At 39.6% G+C, this 27,821-nt stretch overlaps 1 protein-coding gene across 3 annotated transcripts in view; it reads left to right on the top strand.

The window, feature by feature from the left end:
• Positions 1 to 238: 238 nt before the first annotated feature.
• Positions 239 to 27,821, top strand: part of LRCH1 (leucine rich repeats and calponin homology domain containing 1) — a 94,724-nt gene continuing 67,141 nt past the window's right edge. For 2 of the 3 annotated variants that reach the window (XR_008974437.1, XM_057425624.1), the window contains exon 1: positions 239 to 256. The gene's annotated coding sequence lies outside the window, so the exon portion shown is untranslated. The remainder of the gene's footprint in view (positions 257 to 27,821) is intronic. The other variant, XM_057425625.1, reaches the window with a different exon arrangement.

The raw sequence follows: 27,821 nt of genomic DNA, 5'->3' as shown, positions 1-27,821 counted from the left end.
GTCTATATTGGCCGTAGTTTATGGTCTACACTATTACTGTGACGTTTTTGTTCCTCTGCATCCTTTTACAGCCTCTCTGCCTGATACATTTCCCTTAGGAAAATAAGATGTCATCTTAGAACATACATCTGGGGAAGAGACAAATCTTGATTTTTCCACTATTAGTCTGGCTTTGCTGGCACGCATTATTTGTCAGACAGGGGTAATAGAAGTCCCCCTGCACTTGAAGCAAATAATCTGTGGTACCTTTGAAAAGGTAATTTCAGTCAGTCAGTTGCTCTGTCTCCAATCCTTGTCTTGTAAAAGAGACATAACAGTAATTTTTGCCTGGCAGGAGTATGTATGATGAGAGCAAGTGTGATAAAGGGGGATACACCAGTACCTCAGCACTCATGAAAACATGTCAGCAAAATATAAGAACAAGTGCTGGAATGAATAGGGAATGATGGAAGAAAGGTTGGAACTAGGAGGGAGGGAAAGATGGGGGTTGTATCATAGTAGGAAAGTGTAGCGTTGTTCCTCACCGCCAACTGTTTTAACAGCTCAGTGTCATTTGCAGCTGCATTAAGCTGTTATTAAGTTTTTCTTCTCACCTCTGATTTTTGATTTTTAGAGTCCATAGTGTATAGCAAATGTATTTATTTAATCATGCTTAAATGATTTAAATAAAAAAATAGAATGATAAAATACAATAAAAATGCTAACATGTTGCTGAAATAATAACTACGCTGTCTCAAAAGCTTGTTGCTTTTTGAGATTTTTTTTTTTTTTGTGTAAGGGTATCTGCTAATGGCTGTTCAGATAGGCAGATAATGACAAGGTGGAGCGCTGAGCCAGCTTAATCTGTTTGAGTCACCCGCTCCTAAAACCAGCAGAGGTGACCAGTTAAGCCATTATCCCTGTTGCAAAACCTGCCAAGGTGATTCACTAGAAGAAACTCTCTGGAATGCGAGGCAAAATGGGGAAGGGGAGATGTAGAATAAAGGTACATAGAATGTTTTGTAATTGGGAACAGAACAAAAGAATTTTGGGATTGTACAGATTTGTTATGGGATATTTAAGGTAAGGGCCAGAGGGAGAAAGGAGAAGGATCAAAGCAAAGTGGTGAGGAAGGTATGGGGGGAAAAATGAGAGAACGAATGGATATAGGGGGCCAGTTGCATTTAAGCAGGCAACTGGTTAATACTTTTGCATACTAGCTAGCAAGCAGAGTGGGATCTGATAGACAGTAGAGGGAATGAAGTTCTGGGAGGTAGCTATTAGAGATGCTAGTGAAGGTTTGTTTTTTTTTTTTTTTATCCCTGAACACTGATACTTAGGAACAGGACCTATCTGTGCTGTTGTTCAATGTAGTACTGTTTCCTTTTATTCATCCATATTTTCCAGCTGTTTCTAGAAGTGCTGTTAATATAAAACCTGTTTGCGGTGAGCCATATTATCTATAGCATATGTTTCTGTCAGTTTGGAATTACTGCTCATTTCACCTTGCTGGTTGGAAAGGTTTGTTACGGAGCAGCAGCTTTTATTGCCCAGGCAAGGGGAGCAGGGAGTCTGTGAGCCCCTCAGTGTACCATGTTTGGCCACCCTGAGAAAAAAAATCTGTGGGGGATCCTTTGCAGTGTTTGACACTGCCTTCAAGGCAAGTTTTCTGTATCAGGATTTGTACCCAACAGCACAAACCAAAAATTTCTGTGCTGTAGGCCTGGTATTCAAGAAATGGTTAACACCCTGAACTCTGCTGGAATTTGATATGCCCTCTGGGTGATTATCACCTCTGAAAGTCAGAGTACTTTCACTTTTGGATTTTAATGTGTGCAGAGTCCGAAGAACTTTCTCTTCGTAACAATAAATAAATACTGTTACTGATTAAAGTGTACACTTTTTAGCAAAACAACTAAGTATTTTGAGGATTTTTTTTTTTTTTGGTAGTCCTCTGTAAGTGCTGTAAAATTACTTAGTAGAAACAAGTAGAATGTAATTATGAGGGGGGAAAGGTTGGGTGATATTTAGGTAAGAGCATAGGAGAAACTATTGCAAAACTGCTTTAACATAAACACTAGTAAATGTGTAAACATGAGTAGGTGAGAAGTCTGTTTTAGTATTACTTCTATTCCTAGTTCTTATTTTCCAGCTGTTTCCAGAAGTGCAGTTAATATAAAACCTGTTTTCTGATGAAAACCGCAGGAAAGAAGTTTTCTGTCCAGGTATGCATGTCTTCCTTGCAATTTGTTGTTCAATTGTTTGCCATAAGGAGGCCAGCAGATGAAGTCAGTTATCCAAAGGGATTAACCTGCTGTACATCTGATTTATGAAGAGCCACATATTCCAGGGGAAATAAAATCTGCAAAATGTAGTTGGATATGGGAGGGGAAGAGGGAAGGGTTATGGTTTTCATGGTTTTATAGATGGATTCTTCAGGGGCAACCCTGAAAATCAGTTTCCTCTGGAGAGAAAATAGCAGTGATCATTTCATATTACATTTATTTCATTGCAAAAATTTCTGAAAATGGAAGATATTCTTTGTGTGAGAAAAGCTTGTCTCCACACTACAGGATGTGCTTAGAAGTAGTAGTAGTAAATTTCAAAAGGCCTTGCTGCTTAATATGTTCCTGTTTTATTTTAACAAAACTTACCTGGTCATGATTAGTTTTGTTAATAAATACGACAGAAGAAGTAGAGACCTCCTACAACATGATTTTTATCTCAGAAGCCTGGACAATTTGTTTTATACCAGCTTTATGTGAAGCAGTATTCTTAGAAAGCTGTTTCTGAATTCATAGAATACTTAGTCATCTGCTCTTTCTGTAGTTTAAAATATAATGCTCTCCTGCTCCATTTTACTATTTACTTTGTTGAATGAGTGTTGGGTTGTCATTCAGTAATGAAGAGAGATTGACTTCTTTGTCATCTCTGGATTTATTAAGTAACTTTTTTGTTGCATGCTGTGACTGGATAGTATGTGAGGCACCAGGTTGTTTCCTCTAGATTTAGACATTCCATAATAAACAAACTAATAGAACTTTGCCAAGTACTATTGCAAGACATGCGAGTCTTATCAGCTCTAGTTAAGACATAAAACATTGTTATGGATTTGACAGGGTAAATGTCATCTATGTCAATATATGTCGTCTGACTGCCAAGATAGCCTCTTCCTTGCACCTTACTGGTTTAAGGCAACTCCTAAGAGCAATGCCATGTTTTGCAGTAATTTGCCAGTTACAGCTCAAGCAAAGATTTTCAAAGAACTTGTTTGGAGCCATTCCTGATGGGTGGTTCTATTCTATTTCGTATCTGTGGGAGGATAAAAATCTTGGTGTTAGTATCAAGTAGTTTGAAATTATCCATATTGTACTGTTCTGTATGAGATGTAACTTTGTTGTTTGGGTAAATTTTACCATCAGTAAGTATTATCATTTACCTAAGCTTCTACTGCAAACTGCCCTGATTCCTGCATGGTGAAGAAAAAGATATCTTACCCACTGCTAATAATGACTTTGAAAAACTCAGTGTTGCTGGGTGGATTGTGTAGTCCACCACTTCTACACTTAAAATATTTCTGTTGTATGACTGCTAGACTATTTAAAGTTGTTAGGTTGAGAAATGCAATTGTTTTCTGTTAACTTGGTTTATAAAGAGTGTGAAAATTCACTAGTCGTAAAAGACACAAAATACTTCAGTCTGAAAAAGACCAATATATAGGCCGTACGATCTGCAATAAAGCAGTAGATGCAGTGGGTTTTATAAGCACCCAAAACATAATACTCATGTTAGGAAGTAGGTGATGGACAAACTGGGGTGGTTCAGTAACCCTGGAAGTGACTGCTGTCTGGCCAGCTGGCTGAAGAAAAGAGGGCCCAAAAAGACAAGGAGGAAAAAAAGGCAATTAAAGTCACGCTGACGCTTGTTGCCATATTTAGAAAAAAAACCCTTAACAGAAAGGAACTTGACTTTTGACCAGGTCCTCACACAGCTGTATTAGTTGTTGGCACTGACAGCAGTGGACAGTTCTAGCTGTTCCCTTTTCTCTTCCTAAAGGATGCACTCATCAGAGCATGTTTTTGTATAAACTGCAATTTGGCCTTCTGTAGTTCAGGCAGTTGCACTGCACTTGGTGAACTCTGCTTCATGATTATGTACTTCGTGACTTTCAGCCTTGCCTTAGGTTTTTCCTTCTGCAATTTCTCATCTTCTAGCAGGTGTGTAAACCCAAAGTTTGTCATATTTCCAAGATTCTTTTATTGGTTTTGAAAAGCTTAAAATATAAATCGTGCTTAGGAAAATTAAGACAGGATTAGGAAATCCTCTGTTAGCTTTTACTGCATGTGTGTGTGTGCTGTTTTAAGAAGCACATGAATGTTTTATGAATTGATGGATCTTCTGTTCAGCAAAAAACAGTAAAGGTCATAGTATTAAAGCCTGTAGTAGTTAGTGACTTTTTAAATCATGTCAAAGGATGAGCCTTTAGAAAGGTTGAAATAGTGACTGTACATATTTTATCTAAACTATTTTTGCTAAAAAGAATGGGAGAACCATAGAAAGGAAATCATACGGCATCAGAAATCCAACCTTTGGTTTGTGATAATTACAGCTACCAAAAATGTACTGAATATGGTATGTTTTGAATTAAGAGGCTGTTATTAAAGGACTAAGCAGCTATTTTTATTAATAAGCGAATTTATTGTTAATAACAGAACTATTATTAATAAGCAGCTATAAACCCCGCAATGTTAAGCGTGCTAAACAAACTTAATATTTGACCATTTGCTTTAAACCATGATTTACTGTAGAGCTGTTACATGTCTAAAAGTAACATTTCTTATCAAAGAAACCTAAATATAGCTTTTGGATGGATGCTTTGAATAGAAATTTTTTGAAGGAGAAGGCAAATCAGAGGTCACTAAATTTGTAGTCTGTGAGAAAATGTGTGGTGACTGCTCTTTTAATTCTATTTTTTTTGATCCTGGACTTTTTAGAGGGAAGTGTTTTACTTCCTTCTCTGATCCACAGATTGTCTCTTTTAATACTGTAATCTCCCGCAAGAGCTCTGGAAGGGTCTTTTCTGGATGCAGTTCAAAGACCACCATTAGTTCCACTGTGCATATTGTTGGGCTGCTTGTGTGTTTGTTCTTAGCTTCTCCCTATGGCATTCGAGTTCTTCTGAGCTTAAGTTGTAGGGCATTTGTGGATTTAAGGTAAGCAAAGAGCTATATAAAATATCCCATATGGAGTATGGGGAAACTGAAATTATGCTTGTGTGTTCATGGCCAAACATTTGAAAATAATGGGGCATTTTTTAATGTGCTATTGAATTTTGTTTGGATTTTTTTCTTTTTCTGGAAGTCAGCAGCATTGCAATACCAGCATTGCCTTAAGGCCCTGTCAGATCTTCCAAAGTTGTTCGTAACTGTAAAACAGAAAAAAAGGAAGAAAAAGCCTGTTTCTAAAGTGTATAGTGTGGTGTTTTATTAGATGGAAGCAAATTTAGGAGTCTATAGAAAGTGAACACCGGATGTAAAATTTTGTATCCTCAGAGTTAAGTATGTTGCTCGTATGATGAGATTACTGAATGCAACTAAAATGTAGGTGTAGTGAGTAGGACTAGTATAGAGGGGGAAGCCTGTTAGTGTAACTAAGAGAATGTGATTGATGGGTTTGCTTATCTGTCTATCTTGGGGACTTAGTGTTTGCAGATAAAGTTGCAAAATGTAAAGAATTAGGCAACTTGGTTTCCATTGGTGTTTCCTTTGGGTGTATTGCATTTTATTGTCTATATTATACATTTAATGTCTTCAGCGTATTTACTTTCTTGAATAGTTAGCAAAGTCTGTCAGTAATAGAACAAGCAACGCTAATGATGTCATAAAACTAAATTTGTGGGTGTATTGCAGCTTGTTCAGTTGTACTCTGAAAATACTTAAAATTCTGATGAATGAGTGACTCTGGTTTTCCTCTCACAGTGATCCTTTGTGTAATATACCCCGTGTTTTTGGAATAGTCATATTGTTATCATGCTATCTTTTTACTTAGCAAAATAAAAGTCTGGCTCAGTTGGAATTTCAGAGTCAGAGTTTACTTGCACAAAAATCTGAATTTTATTTTGCTAGAACATAGTTTGTTTTACTTTTTGTATGCCCCAAAATTTCAAAAGTCTATTTTAATTTGATTCAAACAAAGCCATGACCATTTTTTCATCAGAAACGACAAGACCAAAAAAAAAAAAAAAAATCCACAGCCCATACAGTACCCTAGAAACTACTGGCTTGATCATTTTGTGAGATGTAAATAGTACATTTCTGTGGCATACCACAGATCCTTTGTGACTTTTCCTGTCTAATGGGAGATTAAACAGGGACTTCCTAAGGAATAGGAAAAAAAAAAGGTTTCAGAATAGCTACAGATAATCTCAGATTTTTAAGAAATTAATTTTGAAGAGTTTTTTCATAACGGAAGTCTAGTTCACAGGACTGCTTTCAATGTATAATGATCATGAAGAGCTGCTTGCACAGTAATCTTAGGGGTTTTGTTTCTGCCTTTCAGTGATTATTATTTTTTTTTTTTTCCCCCAGGATACTGTGTCTTCTGCAACTTACAAGAGCAATTTGTCTCTAGCTCCCAGGGCTGAAAATTGAAATTACTACTGAATTTGATTCTTGTTTAACATTTGGCATGCAGCTATTTTTAACATAGTTTTAAAAATCTTGTGAATCTTTGCAGTACTATATATATTTCTAATAATTTATTCAGTTTTGTTTATAAAGGTTATTCTGCTGTGGTACAAGAATTCCACAACTTAATTACGTTCCTCAGGAAATGAGAATCTTATATTTGGAATGAGGTCAAGCAAAAAATAATTAAATCATGACTTTCATCAACTTCTTTTTACCTCACAAAAATCTGAGAATTCCAAAGCCTTAAGTATGTTCATTGTACAGCTATATTTGTGCTTGAAGGAATGGGTTTTGTTTAGTCGTTTTTTTTTTTTAACTAGGCACTGAGGCTGTTTGGTTAAATTCAGACAAAGTTTGCAGGGAGCCTGTTGCACTAGTTGGAAAGAGTTGAAGGAGATGTCAAGATTTTTGGTGTACAAGTCATACCCCAACTGTAAAACATAAAATAGTGTATATATATATTAATAGTTTACACACCTAGAGTTTATGTGCTTCTTCCAGATTTGAAAAGCAGTTATATGTTGTGAAATTAAATACTGTACTTGTTGTGCAATATTAGCTACTTCATGATTTCTCTCAACTAATTGCTTACTCCAGTAATTATGTAGAAATCCAGATGTGTAAACTATTAATAGCTTACAATGGCTTTTTGTTTCTTTAGTTTAATCAATCTAATGTAAAACTTCAAAATATCTCCATATTTTTGCTTTAAATGATTTTTGTCCACCTGTCCTTCAGTCTTAATGTTAGAAATAGGTATATACAGGTATAGCCGTTTTTAGAAATAGGTATATGACAAGTACAAGCTTTTCCAAAAGGGTTTTGAAACAGTTGAGTTTGTAGGATTATAATGTTAGAAGTACTAAGAGAGAATTCAGAAGGCAGTTGGATTGTTATTCAAGTCTCATGCACATAAAATTTTGCATCTGAGAAATTATTAGAGAGCTTCTTGTTAACAGAGTATGGCTTTGACTCTGAGTCTAGAGAAGAAATTGTATGTATTAAAGACACTGCCTCTATGGCATGTGAGGTGGGGCTGAGCATTGACTTGAACCAGAAGATACAAAGCCAGTAGTAAACCTGGGCTGCTTATTCTTCTGCTGCTCTAGTTTTGCTTGTAAGATTCACCATACAGCACAAAGTGCAAAGAATATTGATTACGTCTGAAATAACATGGTCACCTACTGCCTTTTCTTTAGTTGAGGGTTGGTTCCTGTATATATGTCATAGTGTGTTTTTGCATAGAATTTTGGAATAATTTTGAACTCTCTCTGTTCCTGCCACACACTTCTGAAACAGGAGACTATGAGTAATAAAACCTTGTGAAATCTGGGAGGTGGGGATTTTGCAACTGTCTGCCTTGTTGGCCTCCCCAAGTTTCCATTTCTGGAGGTGCTAATTGAGAAAAGGTGATGTTAAGGATCATATATCATTTTCTGCATAATTTTTTTTTTTTTTTTGTGCATGATTTTCTCAAGATATTATGTGTATAATGAGGTAGCTCTTCAGGGGAGGGACATTTTGATTCAGGTGACCTGAAGCAATCCAGCCAGACTGAGGCTTTGTTTTCACAATTAAGAGAGAAAAATAGCAGGAGTGACATGGGTTTGGATTTTTTTAACCATGGTAACTTTGTGTAGGCAGTGCTGGCGAAGCAGCAAGGACAACGTATTTCTGTTTTGTTAAGGTGCACTTGCTAAGGCAAGACCTGTATCTCTGTCTAAGACTGACCTTGTGGTTAGTTTCCCTAGAGGTAAAATTTTTTTTGCCTTACTCAGCAGTGCTGAACAAACATGAAATCTTGCAGCTGAAAAAACAGTTTGAAACTAACTTGTTAAAATGTGCTTTTAACCTTGCTTGTTTCTTTATTTGTGTCTATGAGCTATTAATCAGCAATGCAAAGCAAAGCAATGTGGCTGTTGTCTAGTGATTTTCATTATATTTTCTCCTTTTTTCTGTTTAATTAACATTCATGTGTGGCATTTCTGAATATTCTGGTTATGATGTCATCCTGTGAAATCAGAATCATAAATAGTTTGGGTTGGAAGGGATGATCCCCCCTGCAGTGAGCAGGGACATCTTCAACTAGAAAACAGGCTAGCATAAGACTGTAAAAGACTAAAGTGATGGAGAAGCCTACTTTGAATTTGTTCAGAGGTGAAGGGATTTGAGGAGTTCATAAAGGTACGGAATGCCTCTTTAGGGTTGTATTCCTCAGCTTAAGTCTTGTTTAAAGATGTATCTTTCGAGTTAAATGTATGCAGCTCAATAACAAATCTTCTCCAAGGCAGTGTTTTCTTATTTTTCAAAAAAGCTTGTTTGTTCTGTATTAAATATGCAAAACTGCTAAGGAGCATTAGAAATGAACGTAAATATGGATATACTCAAAGACTCGTACTGTTGACTCTTGCAGGGGAAAACTGCTCAGATCATGTGGTTTATACCACCAAAAGGAATTTATTAATTTATTTATGTGATCAGCAATCAGGGAACTGTATGCTTAGGACTGATATTGGGAGTAGAACAGATAAACTGGAGGGTCAGGCCATTAAAAATTTTAAGAAACATCTACAGATATCTAGAAACTTTTTCTAACTAATCATAAAAAGTTCTAAACCTCTCTTCCTGCAACAGATATTGGCATGCATGGCACAAGTAAGGCAGCGCAGATTACAAGTAATACTCACTCTTCTAGGGCTGTGAGTTCCCCTAATTGCATAGACCCCTTCCTGGATATATGGATGTTCCGGCTTTATGCAAGGGCCACTCCCTACAATCTGTTAATCTGCAGGCCAGTGGTAAAGCATGTGTCTTCTCGCCCCAAGCCACATAGCTCTCCTGAGCCATTGATTCCTTCAAACCACCACATCCTGAACCACCACTGTGCTGGTTGGTAGGCAGCTGCCCCTGTCACCTGCTAGGGAGGCTGCTCCCACAGCATGGAGGAGGTCGTCATGCTGGTGGATTGATTTCTCCATTGTCTGATCAGGCTTTGGCAATTGGAGGTTCCTCTCCTCCATTATTTTTCCTTTGTTTCAAAAGCCTCTTTGTAATGCCTCAGTTACCATTCAGTCACTTTCAGGGTTGTCTTTTGAAGAGTTACCATTTTTTTGACAATAGATCCTCTAAGACAATTTTGAGTGTTCCAGTTGCACACTGTTTACGCTTATGCTTCTGGCTTTCCAAGTGTTGTTATCCAGGCCATTTGCTAAGGATGGGCCATATGGGTGCCCTCTCTTTGATACTAATTTTATCTGGATTTTGTCTGGGACCTTATCGTTCTCTACAACTATCTTAAAGGAGGATTAAGCAAAAAGGTAGCTGGTCTCTTCTTCCAAGTGACAAGTGACAGGACAAGAGGAAATGGCTTCAAGCTGCACCAGGGGAGGTTTAGACCAGATATTAGGAAAAAAATCCCTTCACAGAGAAGGTGATCAGGCATTGGAACAGGCTGTCCATGGAATTGGTAGAATCGCCATCCCTGGAAGTGTTAAAAAAAACTATGTAGATGGGGGCCCTTAGTGACATGATTTAGTGGTGGTCTTGGCAGTCCTGAGGCAAAGGTTGGACTTAATGATCTTAAAGGTTTTTTCCAGCCTTTTTCTCACACAGAGGGGGATGGCCCGAGACAGCCCCTGCTCTGTAGCTGTTGCGCAGAGGTAGGGGACCAAAAAGACAACGAGGGTTGGAAGCGGTTTCCAGTTCAGCGTCATGGGAAACCCTCCCCCCTTCCTGCCCTGCTTCCCCAGGTGTCCCTCTGTAATAGCTTCGAGGCCCTGGATCTTGAAGAAGAGGTAGGTGAGAATGTGGTGCAAGGCCAGCCTACAAGGCCACATAGGAAAAGGCGGTCGACTTTGCACCTCAAGACTGCCTCTGATAAGAAAGAAAGAAGGGTAATTGTAGTACGCGATTCCCTTCTGAGAGGAGCAGAGGGCCTAATATGCAGAGTTGACCCTCATCATAGGGAAGTGTGTAGTCTGCCTGGAGCCCAGATCAGGGATATCACTAGGGCGCTCCCCAACCTGTTGCACCCGACAGACTATTACCCGCTGCTGGTCTTCCAGACAGGTGGGGAGGAAGCTGCTTCCCGCAGTCTGAGGGGGGATGAAGAAAGACTACAGGGCCTTGGGGCAGATGGTGAAGGAATCTGGGGCTCAAGTGATCTTCTCCTCACTCCTTCCATCTTCCACTGATGATGTGGGAAGGAATGGGAAGATTCAGTTCATAAACGATTGGCTTCGAGACTGGTGCTACAGGCAGGGCTTTGGATTCTTTGATAACGGCTGGTTTTATAGGGCACCAGTCTGGACAATGACAAGTGAGAAAGGTTTATCTCACAGAGGCAAAAGGATGCTGGGGCACGAATTAGCAGGGCTCATTTGGAGAGCTTTAAACTAGATTCGAAGGGGGATGGGCTTTTAGCTGGGCTTGCCCCAGTGGGGCAGCACTCCAGAATTGATGAAGACTGGGAGGCCTCCTATAATCCTAGGGTGAAATCGGTGTGCTCAGCTCGCTCCCTGGAATGTCTGTACACCGATGCGCGCAGCATGGGAAATAAGCAGGAGTTGGAAACCTGTGTTAAGTCAGGAGACTATGATCTGGTGGCAATTACAGAGACATGGTGGGACAGCTCACATGTCTGGAATATAGTCATGGAGGGCTATGTCCTTTCCAGGAAAGACAGGCCAGCCAGGCGGGGTGGTGGGGTTGCTCTTTATGTATGGGAGCAACTACAATGCACCGCGTTCTGTCCAGGGACAGATGACGAGCGAGTTGAGAGTCTGTGGGTGAGAATTAAGGGGCAGGCTGGCAGGGGGGATACTGTTGTAGGTGTCTGTTACAGACCACCAGATCAGGGTGAGGAAGTTGACGAGGCCTTCTACAGGCAGCTGAGAGCGGCCTCACAGTCACAGGCCGTGGTCGTCGTGGGGGATTTTAACTTCCCTGATGTTTGCTGGAAGGACCACTGAGCAACCCAGCCACAGTCCAGGAGGTTCCTCCAGTGTATGGATGATAACTTCCTCCTGCAAATGGTGGTTGAGCCAACCAGGAGAGGAGCGCTGCTGGATCTCGTCCTCACTAACAAGGAGGGTCTGGTCGAAGCAGTAAGGGTTGAGGGCTGCCTTGGTTGCAGCGACCACGAGATGGTGGAGTTCAGGGTCTTGTGTGGTAGGACCAGTAGAATAGCAAATAGAATTGCAACCCTGGACTTTAGCAGGGCAAACTTTGGCCTTTTCAAGCAATTGCTAGGGGAAATCCCATGGGCAAGGCTGTTTGAAGGTAAAGGGGCCCAAGATAGTTGGCTGGCATTCAAGGATTGCTTTTTCCGAGCTCAAGATCGGAGCATCCTGACACGTAGGAAGTCAAGGAAGAGGGCCAGGAGACCTGCGTGGCTAAATAGGGAATTGCTGGGTATGCTCAAGTGGAAGAGGAGAGTTTACAGGTCATGGAAGGAGGGGCTGGCCACTTGGGAGGAATATAAGGCTGCTGCTAGAGGATGTAGGAAGTCAAGGAAGAGGGTCAGGAGACCTGCGTGGCTAAACAGGGAATTGCTGGGTATGCTCAAGTGGAAGAGGAGAGTTTACAGGTCATGGAAGGAGGGGCTGGCCACTTGGGAGGAATATAAGGCTGCTGCTAGGGGATGTAGGAAGGCAGCTAGGATGACTAAGGCCTCCTTAGAATTAAACCTGTCAAGAAGGGTCAAGGACAGCAAAAAGAGCTTTTTCAAATACATGGCAGATAAAACTAACACCAGAGGCAATGTAGGCCCACTGATGAACAGGATGGGTGCCCTGGTGACAGAAGATACAGAGATGGCAGAGTTACTGAATGCCTTCTTTGTCTCTGTCTACTCTGCTGCAGGTAGTCCTGAAGAGCCCTGTACCCCTGAGACCTTAGATGAAGTCAGGTCAACGGAGCGGTTTGCCTTAGTCGATGAGGAATGGGTTAGAGACCAGTTGAGCAATCTGGACATCCATAAATCCATGGGTCCAGATGGGATGCACCCGCGGGTGCTGAGGGAACTGGCGGAAGTCATTGCTAGACCACTCTCCATCATCTTTACCAAGTCTTGGGAAACGGGAGAGGTGCCTGAGGACTGGAGGAAAGCAAATGTCACTCCAGTCTTCAAAAAGGGCAAGAAGGAGGACCCGGGTAACTATGGACCGGTCAGCCTCACCTCCATCCCTGGGAAAGTAATGGAACACCTTATCCTTGGTGCCATCTTAAGGCATACCAAGGATAAGAGGGTTATGAGGGGCAGTCAACATGGCTTCGCCAAGGGGAAATCATGCTTGACCAATTCTTAGCCTTTTATGAGGAAATAACAGGGTGGATGGATGATGGCAGAGCGGTGGATGTGGTCTACCTTGACTTCAGCAAAGCATTTGACACAGTCTCCCACAGCATCCTCAGAGCTAAATTGAGGAAGTGTGGTCTGGATGATCAGGTAGTGAGGTGGACTGCAAACTGGCTGAAGGAGAGAAGCCAGAGAGTTGTAGTCTATGGGGCTGAGTCTAGTTGGAGGCCTGTAACTAGTGGAGTGCCTCAAGGGTCAGTACTGGGACCAGTATTATTTAATATATTCATCAACGATTTAGATGAAGGAATTGAGTGTACTATCAGCAAATTTGCTGGTGACACAAAGCTGGGAGGAGTGGCTGACACCAGAAGGCTGTGCTGCCATCCAGCGAGACCTGGATAGGCTGGAGAGTTGGGCAGGGAATAACTTGATGAAATATAACAAGGGAAAGTGTAGAGTCCTGCATGTGGGCAGGAACAACCCCAGGTTCCAGTATAGGTTGGGGAACGACCTGTTAGAGAGCAGTGTAGGGGAGAGGGATCTGGGGGTCCTAGTGGGTGACAGGATGACCATGAGCCAACACTGTGCCCTTGTGGCTAAGAAGACCAGTGGCATCCTGGGGTGTATTAGAAGGGGGGTGGTTAGTAGGTCGAGAGAGGTCCTCCTTCCCCTCTACTCTGCCCTGGTGAGACCGCATCTGGAATATTGTGTCCAGTTCTGGGGCCCTCAGTTCAAGAAGGACAGGGACCTGCTGGAGAGAGTCCAGCGCAGGGCAACGAAGATGATTAAGGGAGTGGAGCATCTCCCTTATGAGGAAAGACTGAGGGAGCTGGGTCTCTATAGTTTGGAGAAGAGGAGACTGAGGGGTGACCTTATTAGTGTATATAAATATCTAAAGGGGGAGTGTCACGAGGATGGAGCCAGGCTCTACTCAGTGGCAAACAGCGATAGGACAAGGGGTAATGGGTACAAACTGGAACACAAGAGGTTCCACTTAAACTTGAGAAGAAACTTCTCAGTGAGGGTGACAGAACACTGGAACAGGCTGCCCAGGGAGGTTGTGGAGTCTCTTTCCCTGGAGACATTCAAAACCCGCCTGGACACATTCCTGTGTAACATTATCTAGGTGTTCCTGCTCCGGCAGGGGGATTGGACTACATGATCTTTCCAGGTCCTTTCCAATCTCTAGCATACTGTGATACTGTGATCTCCAGCCTAAAGAATCTTAAACAACTCAATCTTATCTTTTATGGAAATTGTTCCAAAGCTCTTTATTATTTTTTCTCTTTGACATTTTTAGTTCTGGCCATATTCTTTTGGTAAAGTAGCTCCTAGAACTACTTGTAGTCTTTGTAATAGACTGCTCCATAGATTTACTGGTGGCATAGTTTTCTGTTCCTCCTGCCTTCCTTCCTTGCTTGTTTTTCTGAATGCTTCAATTACTTTTACAATTGATATTAAGCACTGTGCTGCTCTTTCTGTTATAACTCAAAAACTCAATCCTCTGAAGCAACATAAAATTCAGGAAAAGAGTGGAAAAATGTCATCCAACCTTTCTTACTGAATGCCTCTTTAAGGGTATAGAAAAACATTAAGCATACTGCAAACAATGCTAATGTTCTAACAATGCTTTCAATTTTTCTGGGAACTTTATATTCTATTCTTATATTTTGCATTGTTTTATGAAGACTTTATATTCCCATGCCTTAAACCCCATTATTGGTAAGTTAAACTCCTACCCCCGTATGCCTTATTTTCATGCTTCATTTATCTTCCTGTGTAGCACTGGTTGCTCAGTGTCATTTGAAAGCGTTTCACTTGGTCTTTGTCTTTCCAGCCATGAGAAGTGTAGTATTATCAATTGTGTGGTGGCAGTGCTTATTAAGGTTATGATCTGGCCTGTCACTCTTTTATTTAAAGAATGTAAACAGTATTATTGACTTACCAAGAATATACATATATATATATATGTTTACAGTTGAACAGCTGCTCTTATGTTCTCCCTTTGATCAGGGTAGAATTACTTTACAGCTTGCAAAATAAATTTTAAAAGCTGCACTTAGAAAGATAAAAGATTTTAAAACCTCTTTGATGTGACCCTGATAACTTTATCACATCTTCTCATTCAACTAGTGCCCTTTTTTTCCATTTCTTATTCTAGAGGAATAAAGCCTAGTGATCTGTTCTTTTATTGACTTGCATGCATGCACACACAAACTCCTCTTACCAATTGGAACAGTTTCTAATAGGGGAATGTTGAGGCAATCCTAACTTTTTACTTTTTTGGAGCTAAGTTCATGGTGGATAAACAAAGTCTTTTTAATGTAGTGGTAAAAGACATTGCTGGAAATCATGTAGATGGGAACTTTTCAGTTGTAAGATTAAAGTGTGCTGGAATGATAAGAAAAAGCAATGTTATATGCAGCTTCTTCCTCTGGTAATTATTTAAAAGTGTGTTTTATTTTTTAATTTGCATTCTTAAACATCTGTGGAACAATTTGTTTTAGATTTCTGTGATATTTTTAATTTCAGTACTCTAAAGTTTCAGTTTTACACAGAAAATTCAGTAAATAAAAACATTCTTTTGGGGATTCCCAGTTAAAGCAATTTAGATGGTTGGGCACATTTTGTGCCAATATGGTTTGAATTCGTTCTACTGGATTCAGTTGTAATAAGTATTGTGTCTAAACTCCAAGCATACTGCCAGCAAGGGTAGGGATGCTGAAGTTTGTTTTCTATAGGGAATAAATAATATAGTACAGTGTTAATTTATGAAGTTCCTTGTTCACTGTAAACTAAAAAGCAATATTTTTTTTATTTCTTTGCATCTACTGACTCTAAGCAGCATCAGGAGCTTCCATCTTTTTTACTTCTCTTGAGTTGTTGATTTGCCATGGGTGTTTGTTTTGGATTATGTGCTTAAGCATTCAAAGCAACAGCTGAGACAGTTCAATGGTCTGTGAATAAATGTATTTACAGTATTACTATTAATATCACAGTTAACATTTTTTCCCTCATGAACTCACCACTTTGAATGGACTTGCACAATAAGTCCAGAAGTTTGAGTTGAAAACTATCTACCATAACAGTCTTGTTTTCATTCTTGTATATCAGCTACTGATTGCGGTCTAAAGTGAAGGCATTTACAACTACTTCTGAACTTTGTACAGTGTGTTCATATGGGCTGTCACTTTCATCTGCATATGATTTAGCAGTTCCTGGAAGCATAAAACAACACCTTTGTGAAATTTTATGACATTTTTTAATATTTTGGACAACTTCCCTTGTCTTCAGACTTAGAATAGTTTGCAATGTTCTATGAAAATATTAATGGACTATGTTGCTCTATTGAAAATATTTGGGTAATCACTGATGAGTTAGAAACTGTCCTGGAGAGGAATCCCTCAGAATAGTGCTGGTATGAAATGAAAAATGGAGTTCTGTAATCTGCAGACACTTGTAAATCAAAATGCAGATTCTGCTTGGACCAAGAGTAAAATGAATGACCCTCGACCTCTTGCCCTGGCATATGTGTCCCTGCGTAGTAGGGAGATATCAGAGTTCCGGACAATTACAAGGTAAGCATGAAAAGTAAATCCTGCAAGCCCTACATATTGGACTTGGAGAGGATACGTTAATCTTTTACAACTCTGGCCTTTTCAACCTCCTTCAGTCATTTGTTTTTGGTTGGGGTTTTGTTTATCATTTTCAAGGTTTTGATTATAATACTTCTTAAAATCAGTATATGACTTAAAATAGATGAAGGGCTTGTAGAAAAAGGCACCTTCCAGTACTGTTTCATTATTTAAATGAACTTCAAGGCTTAGAAGAGACCTTAAGCTCTCCAAATTGGGCTGTGAAGGCTGCTGTTGGCTGGCAAAGGAAGGCTTTATTTTTTGTTTGTTATACTTTCTAATGACTGGGAGAGAGGTTTTGAGTATTTAGTTGTGGCTGGTCAGTGGCCAAGTTTCAATAAGCTGTACTGAAGGTTGTTATATGTTGATGCAAAACAGTAAGGACCAAAGAGCAGCTGGAAATGACATGAGTCTACCACATGCAAATTTGACAATCTGTATACAGAGAATGCAGAAACAATTTAAAAATGTAGATTGCTCCCGCTGGCAATAAATTCCCTTGTCTACAACTAGGAGCAGCTTGAGGCAGCTCAAGTGATATGCTTTTTATCAGTTGCTTTATGTTCATATGCCAAAAGAAATGAAATTTATTTTGAGACTTCAAGTAATTATTTCTGTGCTTAAGGAGCTTTTTTTTTTCATGCGAACAAATATGTATAATATTACTTGTGAAATAATACTTACAATATTTAGGCTAAAGTGTTAGTGATACTGATGCTTTTGAGAGGGTTTTTTTCACATGTTTGTTTACAAGTGTAGTGTATGCAAGGATTAACATTTCCTCCCTTCTGTTTGCTTGTTCCAGTCTTTTTCCAGACTGTTCTTGTTAACAGTCAATATCTGTGTTGAAATTTACTTTGTTTTAAAGAAAACAAAAACGGTTTTAGTGCATTTAGACTATAGTAATATCTACTGTAGAACAAGTATAATAATTATAAAGGGATTAAAGACCCCACATCTTAGACCAGCATTCTTATAGCTATTTAGAATAATGAATTCATACTTGTAGAAGGCGATCTCTTTTGTTTGGGCTTTTGTTGGTAGGGTTTTTTGGTTTTGATGTTTGTTTTTTTTTGTGTTTTTTTTTTTTTTTCTTAATTTGTTCAGGTTTCCCCTAAACCAGACACAGTTTACACTGTGGTTGCCCAGGTGCAGGACCTTGCACTTGGCCTTGTTGAACTTCATGAGGTTTGCACTGTCCGGTTTCTCAAGCCTGGCAAGATCCCTCTGGATGTTTTTGGAACGGGGCTACAGTGTCTAGACTCATAATTTAAATTGCCTCCTCACAGAGGCTTTTCTTATTTCTTAGTAAAAAAAGAATAGTGGGATAACAAATGAACTTTCTGTAGCTGTTGAGGTGGTTTCCGTGCGTTCTGTTGCACTGGGAATGACACAACATGAAACGAAAATGCGAGTGTGTACCTCAGAGTTGTTGACATTTACTGGGAGTTGCTGAAAAATGACTGGTATCATTTCACATCAGAAGACTGTCCCACAAGTGTAATGCCCACATACTTTATTAGTAGGTTCAATCTCTTCGTAATTGTTTCACGAGTTTGTGTGTGGTAAAAGACATTTGTTGAAATAAACATCTTTTTAGAGGTTCATTAACCACTAAAATAAACCCTAAAATGAGCCTAAACAACCTCATTTTTTAGAGGTTTATTTAACCTCTAAGAAGAGCTTTGATTGTGGGAAATATAAAGAACTGGGGTATTTTTTTATGTTCATGCTTAAGATATGGCTGATGTATTAGTGGGAGGGAAGGGTGTGGGCAAGATTTTTAGATGCTTCCAAAAGTATACCTGGGCAAACTTGGTAACTAACAGCAATAAGCGTATGTTTCCAAATAGTCCATTGATAAAGGTGGTCTCGTTATTGACTTATTTTACTAAAGCATCGTAGCTTTTTTCTTTGGAATTAAATAGAGAGTTGTAATGCCAGATATGCTTAAGCTTGCATAGCATTTAACTGTTATGAACCTGTAATAGAAATTGCTGGTGCTTAAAGATTTTCTGTTAGCAAAAGCTTGTTTGTTTGTTTGTTTGTTTGTTTTTGGTGGTGGTGGTGGTTGTTTCTCTAATTTCTTCTTTAATTCTAGGTAACATTTCTGAGACGGGAAACTTCATTGCAGAAACAAATTTTTTTAATGTTAGGGGTATTTTTTTCAGTCTTTTTTGTGTTTCTTAATCACTTCCTTATTTGTGGTGAGAACACAGACTTATGACAACATACAGGGTCTATTTAGTGTTGGAAGCATTTATTGCTCTATGAAGAATAGTCCAGAAGAAAGGCAGCTAAAGATTTAAAGAGTCAGAAAGTGAGGTGCCTGCTGCAAGTTGTGTTCATCACTTGTAAAGGAAGAAACCCTGGATATGACAGTTTTAAAGATGGTTCAAGCTGCCATTATGACAAATCTTAAGCATCTGATTTTGTCCTGAGGCTGTATCAGAAGATGTATTTTAACAGGGTCTAGAAATCCTTAATGGTGTTATATGTGGCAGTGGTGTAACCTAATCCTCCTACAGAAAGTTATGTCCTATTCATGGTCAAGGAAGATAACTCGAGACTGAAACAGGTGCAGAAAGGGTCTACTTGCATGGTCAGGAAAACTGTAACAAGAGGAAACTAGAATAATCTGGCTTGTTTATTAGTTTTGCAGAAAAATGCCTGGGAGAAGATACTGTTCTCATGAATATATCACAGAAAAAAATAGGGGGAGGAACTATTAAAAGGACAGTCTTCGTCCTTAGCCTTACATATTGTGAATGGTTATATAGATAGAGGGCTGCTATAGATAGATGATATAGAAAGTAGGCTGCAGAATAAGAAACAAGCTTCTTGTGTGTAAGGCATTGGAGAGAGCTTTAGGAGAATTCATTATGTATAAATTTTCATGTCAAAAGACTTCAGATGATACAGCAGACCTTGACAGAATATATCTTAAGCTTGCTGACATTTGGGCATTTTAAAATCTTAAGATGCTTGACTTAAAAGCATAAATTAACCTGTTAACAGAGTTTTACCAACCCTTCAACCTTTTTCATTTGTTAAAAAAGCAAGCTATACAATAGATATTTCTGTTCTCAGTCAATGGTTAAAATTAGCTTACTATTGTATACAGAAAACAGATCAACTGGTAATTTATAGTGCAACAGTTGTGTAATATTTTACCCTGTATATAACTTTTTGATAATGTAGTCTTCCAGATAGCACCATCAGGATATCTGCAGGTGTGCTGGCAGAGGGCTCAGCACGATCCACATTAGAAGCGTTTTTTAGAGTTGATTTTCCGCTATCTGTGTCGATCTTGAATAAACAAACTTTAGAGTTGAGACTTCCATTAAGTAAGCATAGGAAGCACATGGGGTACGTGATAATGCCGTCTCTTCAGAGAAGGTGTTGCCTGTTTAAATGATTCATAATTTCTGGATGATCAGAATCTTTCTTTGTTGACTTTTTTCCCCAGAAATAAGATGCCTTTATAATTGTATATTTGCTAGTGCATCTCTTAGAGTTCCTCCCAAAACAATGAATTTCTTATCCAAATTTTTGAAGAGGAAGAGAGAGAAGGCATGAGAGCTGAGAAGTATGCTCATCACTCGCAAAGAGTAGCCAGTTTTGGAAGAAGTCTGAATGAAAATTTTAGAGGTGGTTCTGAACTCTTGGACTTTTGTCCGTCCTTTTTTGAGTATAAAGAGGCTGAATCTAGAGTTAGGTAAGAATATAAGACTGTTGCTTTCCTTTTGCAGAAAAGAAATTGTAATCTGAGCAGAATGCTGTGCAATTTTTTCTATTAAAACCACAATTCTTTCAGAAGGTAGAACCTATTCTCACTGAGCATGAGTCACTCGGTATTTGACACTCAAATACTGAGTCATGACAATGCATTTGGTAAGAGTCAAAGTCCTGATAGGAGTATTTTTAATATTGCCTGAAAGGTGACAAAATTGGCCAAGTTATTAATGGATCACTTTACCTGTATTGTAATGAACTTGATGAGGATACTGTTGAATAATATTTAAGTCAGAATATTTAAGGGGGTTCAATTAAAAATCTCAGTAATTAGTGAGTTTTGCAGTGCATTAATTACTTCAAAATTGAACTAACCTGAAATTGATGCCTTGGATTTCACAATATGAGTGGAAGTTTAGCCATTGAGTAATAGCAGTGGTAGTACAAGATTAGCAGGTTCAGCATCCCTATTGGTGGAAAACTGTTAAAAATGAACAGTTCATCTTGTAGTAAAGGTTTTTTTAAATGTGTATGCTGGATAAGCAAGCCAAGCCAAGAAGTACTTAATAAAATCTTTTGCACTTTAATCTCCCACAGTTGAAGGTGTACTCCCCAAATCATAGAATCATAGACTAGTTGGGGGTGGAAAGGACCTCAAGATCATCTAGTTACAACCCCCCTGCCATGGGCAGGGACACCTCCTACTAAACCATATCACTCAAGGCCTGGTCCAACCTGAGCTAAGCTCATTCTGGATCTTTCAATCTTCTTGACCCTTGCCATTGCAGTGATGTGAGAACAGAATGACATGAACTTTCTGAAATCCACTCAGAAGCAGCATCCCTCAGCCTTGCTGTCCACAGAATCATAGAGTGGTTTGGGTTGGAAAGGACCTTAAGATCACCTAGTTCCAACCTCCATGCCATGGGCAGGGACACCTCCCACTAAACCATGTCACACGAGGCTGTGTCCGGCCTTGAACACCGCCAGGGATGGAGCATTCACAACTTCCCTGGGCAACCCATTCCAGTGCCTCACCACCCTAACAGGAAAGAATTTCCTCCTTATAGCCAATCTAAACTTCCCCTGTTTAAGTTTTAACCCGTTAGCCCTTGTCCTAAATCTCCAAGTTCTTGTTCTGAAGCTTTTGGCTTGATTCCTCTTTTCAAAAAACCTGACCTGGGTTGCAGCAGTATGTGTATCAAACTGTTATTTGTCACTGATTTGAGCAGGTTCACAGCTTGTATAGCAAAGACTATTTTTCTTTCTACAGGGTAATTTAACACCAACTGTTTCATTTTAATATAACAAGAGTGTGTGTATATATATATATATATATATGTAACACTGCAGTTAATTGGACTTCTTAAATCTAAGATCTAATAGGTCCTGTCTGCACTTTTCTTCTACTCATCAGGTTATGATAACTAAAGGAAAATAATGCTGTCCATCTGCTTTTCGTAGAACTCTTTATTTATTATGTAACTACATGGGTCTCATTTGGGCCTGAATAAATTAGCCCTTGTAGGCTCTTCAGCATTAGACCTCGGAGAACTCAATCTAAAATGATTCTTAGAGAAAAATATCACTGTAATACTTAGCATGTGGAAATCAGGCTTCCTGAAAGGCAGTTTGAAAAATCAGTGATTAAGGAAGTAGAAATGAATCTGCACAGGGAGCAGGAATTGTAGGCCAGACTCAGTAGACTGTATAGATGAGAATTAGTCACTTTGTGAATCTGAGAAGGCTTTGTCCTTACCAAAAAAATAAAACAAAATTAAAGAAAATTAGACCAGAAGGAAACATTCTTTTGTCCCTTCGTAACATGCTTTGCCATGCAGTTGTTACATACCAGTGACACGGATGTTTACCTGTGGTTGCAGGCTGACTCGCAAGTGCCGTCGATGCCCACTGGCTTCTTCCCACCCGAGTTCCCCAGCAAGTATTATGGCAAATATCAAGTGGTTTCTGCCTGCCCAGTCACAGATGCTGGATTGTTTATAAGTAGAGGGTGTGGGGGTGTGTTTTACTTCCCGCCACAGTTTCTTTTGCAGTGTATGTATTTGACATCTCTCATAAAGATGTCAGATTAAAATCCTGATTTAAACTGTGACTTGTTAAAAAAAGTAAAATAACAAAGAAGTTGCATGTGTTATCCATCAAACACAGCCTCTCCCTGACCAACAAGCAGCATATTGGCTGAGAAATCTGTTTTGGTTTTGCCTTCTCCAAAGAAGGCAAGGTTCTTTGATTCTGAAGGAAAGAAAATTAGAAGGTTGAGAAACATTGTCCTAAACTTAAGAAAGAGCCATGGGAACCGTTACATAGGATAGAGATCTTGGTACAAAATTTATAGGTCTATACTTCTAGCGGCTCCAGCGAAGTGGTTTTCAGTTTGTTTGGGTCTTTTAAGGATAGAGACAGTATGTACTGTGCTTATTTTGCTTTCGCAAGGAAGCCTTTCTATTTTTGTTTGTTTGCTCTTTTTCTTTCTATATTTGGGAACAGCCATCCAAATTTTGGTTATTTATTACAATTTAATGTGTTTATTCCAGGTTTTTCTTTCCTGGTACCTCAGTCTCTAGTAATGTTTTCACAGATTCCTGTTTTGCTTAGAAGTCTGAAGTATTTCTTTCAAATGTTGTACCTCCTGTGTAATGGCCATATAATTAGTTCATTGTTTAAAGATGTGCTCAATAAGTCAGCTTTGATGGTACAAAACAGATTTGTGTTGATAAACTGTTACAATTATGTTGTGCTGACTTCAAGAACCATTGTGGGAGATGTGCATGAATCATGTGGATAAGGCAGATTAACCCTGGCATCTGTGGGAGATGGGCAGCCAGAACGGGAAGTGATTAGATGAGTAATACTTCTCTTTCTATGTCACCGTAAATTAGCATCAGGTAGCTTTTTCATGTCTATGCCCACATGTCTTTGATATACCCAGAGATCAAATAACTTTTATTCATTTCCCTTTTCATAGCATTTTCTTACGGAGTGTGAGACAGTTCACGTATAAAAATGAATTAAAAATTAACAAATCTGGTATTAGTTTGTCAGGTGTGAAAAATAATCATCTCCATAGTGAAGGCAAGTGGGCTGCTTCAGAGAAACTGGTTTATGTGCTGCTTCTACCAGACAGTAAATGCGAGGTAACTCCTTTTTGAGCAGGTCACTGAGGTCAATAATGCGTAGCATGAATAGTGTCCTCACTCCACAGCCTGAGGTAAAATAATAATGCCATTAAAATAGAGAATGAAGTGAAAAAAAAAAAAAAAAACAACTTTGACATTGCATTCAGCTTGTTCCTGCTGGTGGTGTTGTCTGTGGGCTGGAAGAGGTTTTAGACTGCTGTTTTCATTGCATCATGGGGGATTCCCCTGTGGAAGTGGAAGGTGTTGGTTTCCAAAGTAGACAGCTTTAAGAAAGATCTCTGTGGCTGAAATGAGAGATTTGTAATAGAGGAAACTAAGTGTGTCCAGTGGTTCACCACCATCTTTGGGGTAGAATGTAATTTTTTGTTTCACATCTTTCCCTGTTGTCCAATAGACGGGAATAAGTTGATTGGCTGGAAATAAGGTTGTATGCCTGTGTGCTTATATACACACATTTACAATTTACACCTTTTAAACTTTTATTTTTAATTTGGTGAAAGCTGTGGTCACTATTCTTCTTTTAGGAAAGGATTTCATAATCAAAGTTTCAGTCCTCTGAGAAGTCTCTAATATACCTGGAAGGCCCCGATAGCCCATATTCAATATGAACAATTAAAGTGTATCTTTGATGGCTGAAGCTAATCTTGAGGACTTTTCAGTATCAAGGTATACTTTTAGTTTTTTTTTTTTTTCCCTCCCAAAGGCGCTAGGGAAGGTCCTGCTTTCATATGGGTGGAGTTGGCTATCAAATTTTCTTTAATATGCCAGTATGAACAGTTCATGCAGACAACTGAAATATAGCTTGATACAGTAAAGGTGTTCAGCTGGATAGTGTATGATGTGAACACTTCAGTTTTGGTTTCTCCAGTGTTTTCCATTAACCTACTATAAAGGCTGAAAATAGTGAAGAACAGTTTTTGAAGTTTTTAGAGTTTGGGGAACATTTCTTATTTCCACTGTGTCTGAGAAAATACCTAAAGTATTTAAGTCCTGCTGAGGATGAGTGGTACAATACTGAAGTGATACAATCTATAGGTTTATTAAGGAGTGAAAATTAATGACTTCTAACCTTCCTGTTGTGCAGGAGGCGTGGGAGAAGGAATGCTTCATGGCCCATGCATTGGGTTTCATACCACATGTTATTAAAGGTTGATGAAGGTGTTTACTACCTGATATTTTTTTCCATCTCATGATACAAGTAATTGGGTGCCTGTATTGGGTTTATGTGGCAGGATTTTAGTAACAGGAGCTGAAGGAGTGGCTTCTATGAGAAGACACCAGAAGCTGCCCCCATGTCAGAGTCAATTCCAGACAGCTCCAAGGCAGACCTGCCGCTGGCCAAAAGCAAAGCCCATCAGCGATGGTGTGATAGCATAGTTAAGAAAAAGTTAAAAAAGCTTTCTTGCATGCAGCTGCATGAGAAAGTAGTGCAAAATGCGAGGTAAACAGCTCTGCAGATGTCAGGGTCAGTGCAGAAGAATGAGAGGAGGTGCTCCAGTTGCTGGAACAGAGATAACCCTGCAGCCTGTCGAGAAGACCATGGTGAAGCAGGTTGTTCTTCTGCAGCCTCTAGAAGACCCCACACTGTTGCAGATGGATGTGGACTGAAGGAAGCTGCAGCCTGTAGAGACCCCACACTACAGATCACATTCCTGGCAGGAACTGTGGTCTGTGGAGATGAACCCATGCTGGAGCAGTTTTCTTGCAGGACCTGTGACCCTTGTGGGGGACCCACACTGAAGCAGTCTGTTCTGGAAGGACTGCACCCCATGGGAAGGACCCATGATCGAGCAGTTCTGAAAGAACTGCAGCCCATGGGAAGGACCCGTGTAGAAGTCCATGAAAGACTAACCCATGGGAGGGACCCATGTTGGAGCAGGGGGAAGAGTGTGAGGAGGAAGGAGTGGCAGCAGTAGAGCACTTACTGTATGAGCACAACTCCCCTTCTCCTGTGCCAGTAGTGGAGGTGGGGCTCGGGGAGGAAGTAGGACAGTCATTGAGTGAAGGTGAGGTTGGGAAAAGGGGAAGGGGGGAAGATGGGTTTAGTTTTGTTGTTATTTCTCAATATCCTACTCTCTTATTAATTGTCAATAGATTAATTTTGACAGATCACTGGAACAGGTTGCCCAGGGGGGTTGTGGAGTCTCCTACGTTGGAGATATTCAAGGCCCGCCTGGACAAGTTCCTGTGTGATGTACTCTAGGTTACCCTGCTCTTGCAGGAGTGTTGGACTAGATGATCTTTTGAGGTCCCTTCCAACCCTTAGGATTCTGTGATTCTGTAATTTTCCCAAGTTGAGTCTGTGTTGCCTGTCAATAGCTGGTGAGTGAGCACCTTGTCCTTACCTGCACCCATGAGCTTTTTCATTGTGTTAACTCCCCCTGTCTTACTGAAAGGGGGATGATAGAGCACCTGAGTGGGCACCAAGATCAACCCACCACAGTCCCAAATCTGCTTGTACTCACATGGAGATCTGCAGGAAGAATCCTATTGGTTTACAGTATAATTTTTAAGAAGTCTCATGCACTTCCACACCAGGCTCATCTTCAGTATGTAAACAGAGTCCCTTCAGGACCCATTTTTTTGGTGCCAGTTTTAATGCCAAAGTGTTGTTGCCCTAAAGAGGAAGAAATAGAAAATAAAGGAGAAATTTAGATGCATTATGTTGCCACCTAAGTCAGGTACAGTAACGAGGCATACTGTTGTATCAACCTTCTCTTTATTTTTCCAGGCTTGTATTATTGTTTTGACCATTTCCTGCAGAGAAATTTCCTTTGTATCCTTGTAATTGGAGTGTGTCATGGAGCTAATCATGAGAACATGCTACCGTTTTGCTCCCTCCTTCACCCACGCTTATTTCACCCAGAGGAAGCAAAAGCCCTTGAAGTGACATTTGCTCAAAGTTTTGGTAGCTGGGAGAGCTAATTTATGCTCTTGGATTGCTTCAGGCTGGTTAGTGCACTACCTGAGAAGAAGTGTAGAATGAACATTTCTTTGCTTGGCTGTGCTTTACTGGGAGGTTACAGGGCACTGTGAAAAAGTAAACGGTGTATTCTGTAATGAAGTGATAGATGGAATAAAGTAGATGAGGTTGTTGGGGTGGAATGAGTTAGCTTTTAATTCCACTTGTGTTTGATATAGGCCAAATGTTGCTATTGCTGTACTACAGAGACCTCAAGGATACGTGAGATTCTTACATCATCTGAAAGAAGGTTGGAGAAAAATACTTTAGAGTGACTATTTCACAACAGCTTTTTTTAAATTTTATTTTAATAGGTTGACCCCATTAGATATCAATGTATACATTTGCTTCCTGCAGTTATGGCTGCGAATCGCCTCACTTGTCATACTTTGAAAAATACGTTGGGCAGTATGTTCAGAGGAGTGCTGGGGTGTGTGTATTTGTAAAGTGTACTTTCCTGTTTCTGTCGTTTTCCTACCTTAAAAGAAGGAAGCAGTTCAGAAACATCCTTACAGGGTGTTGGGCAAGTCTGTGAGATCAGGACCCCCTCTAGTGGTGACAGCTCTGCCAGGCTCTATGACATGCTGCCGTCGGCCTCTTGGTTTCCTTCTGTCCTGCTTTATTTCCTTCCTCTAAACCCCACATTTAGGTCTCCTTGATAATCGTGGTGAATATGTATGGTGATTATTACAGTTGTAACTTTGACGAGTAAGAAACTGTGTTTATTCTGACCATCAGTGACACAGAGAAGACAGTGTTGTGTTGTATATCTCTAGTGTTAGATTTTTCACTTGCCCACATATTACATATACTGTAATGTCAAGATGTTGAATGGGGAAGAATTGGAGAACTCATCTACACAGTGGAAAAGGAGAAATTTTTAATATGTTAAAATGTAGTAATGATAAGAAAAACTGGTACAAAAATACATGATCACTGTGAATTTTGCTATATTTTGTCTGTGGCTTTGAGGTGGAGATTTTTAATGTTAATTCTTAACAATGGAAGCAGATGGAAAAGTATGCTGACAGTGCTCCGAAATGTAGTGCTTAGCAAGTGTGTGGAACAGCTGTGTCTTCAAACTGTTCAAAATACTATTCTTGCAGCATCTGTACATTTTTATATCCAGCTGCCTGGGATAGGTGCACGTTCTGCATGTTTTGAGTCAACAGTCATACATCTAGAGTCAGTAATGTTGATCAGTGTTTAAATGTTATTGCTACATTTTATTGCAGTACTGATAACTTTCTTGAGAGTCAGTGTTGGAGCTACTTTTTTCTCAATCTGTTAGAAGTGGCAGTTTCAGAATGAAAAACCTTGAGTCCATGCACTACTAGATTTTTTTTTTCTTATATGGAAATA

Source organism: Pezoporus wallicus, unplaced genomic scaffold, assembly GCF_028554395.1.
Source record: "Pezoporus wallicus isolate ANWC-B61680 ecotype Strahan unplaced genomic scaffold, APGP_CSIRO_Pwel_v1 contig_787, whole genome shotgun sequence".
Lineage (NCBI taxonomy): Eukaryota > Metazoa > Chordata > Aves > Psittaciformes > Psittacidae > Pezoporus > Pezoporus wallicus.
The sequence above is the reverse complement of the archived record's forward strand: the minus strand, read 5'-3'. Positions and strand labels throughout refer to the sequence as shown.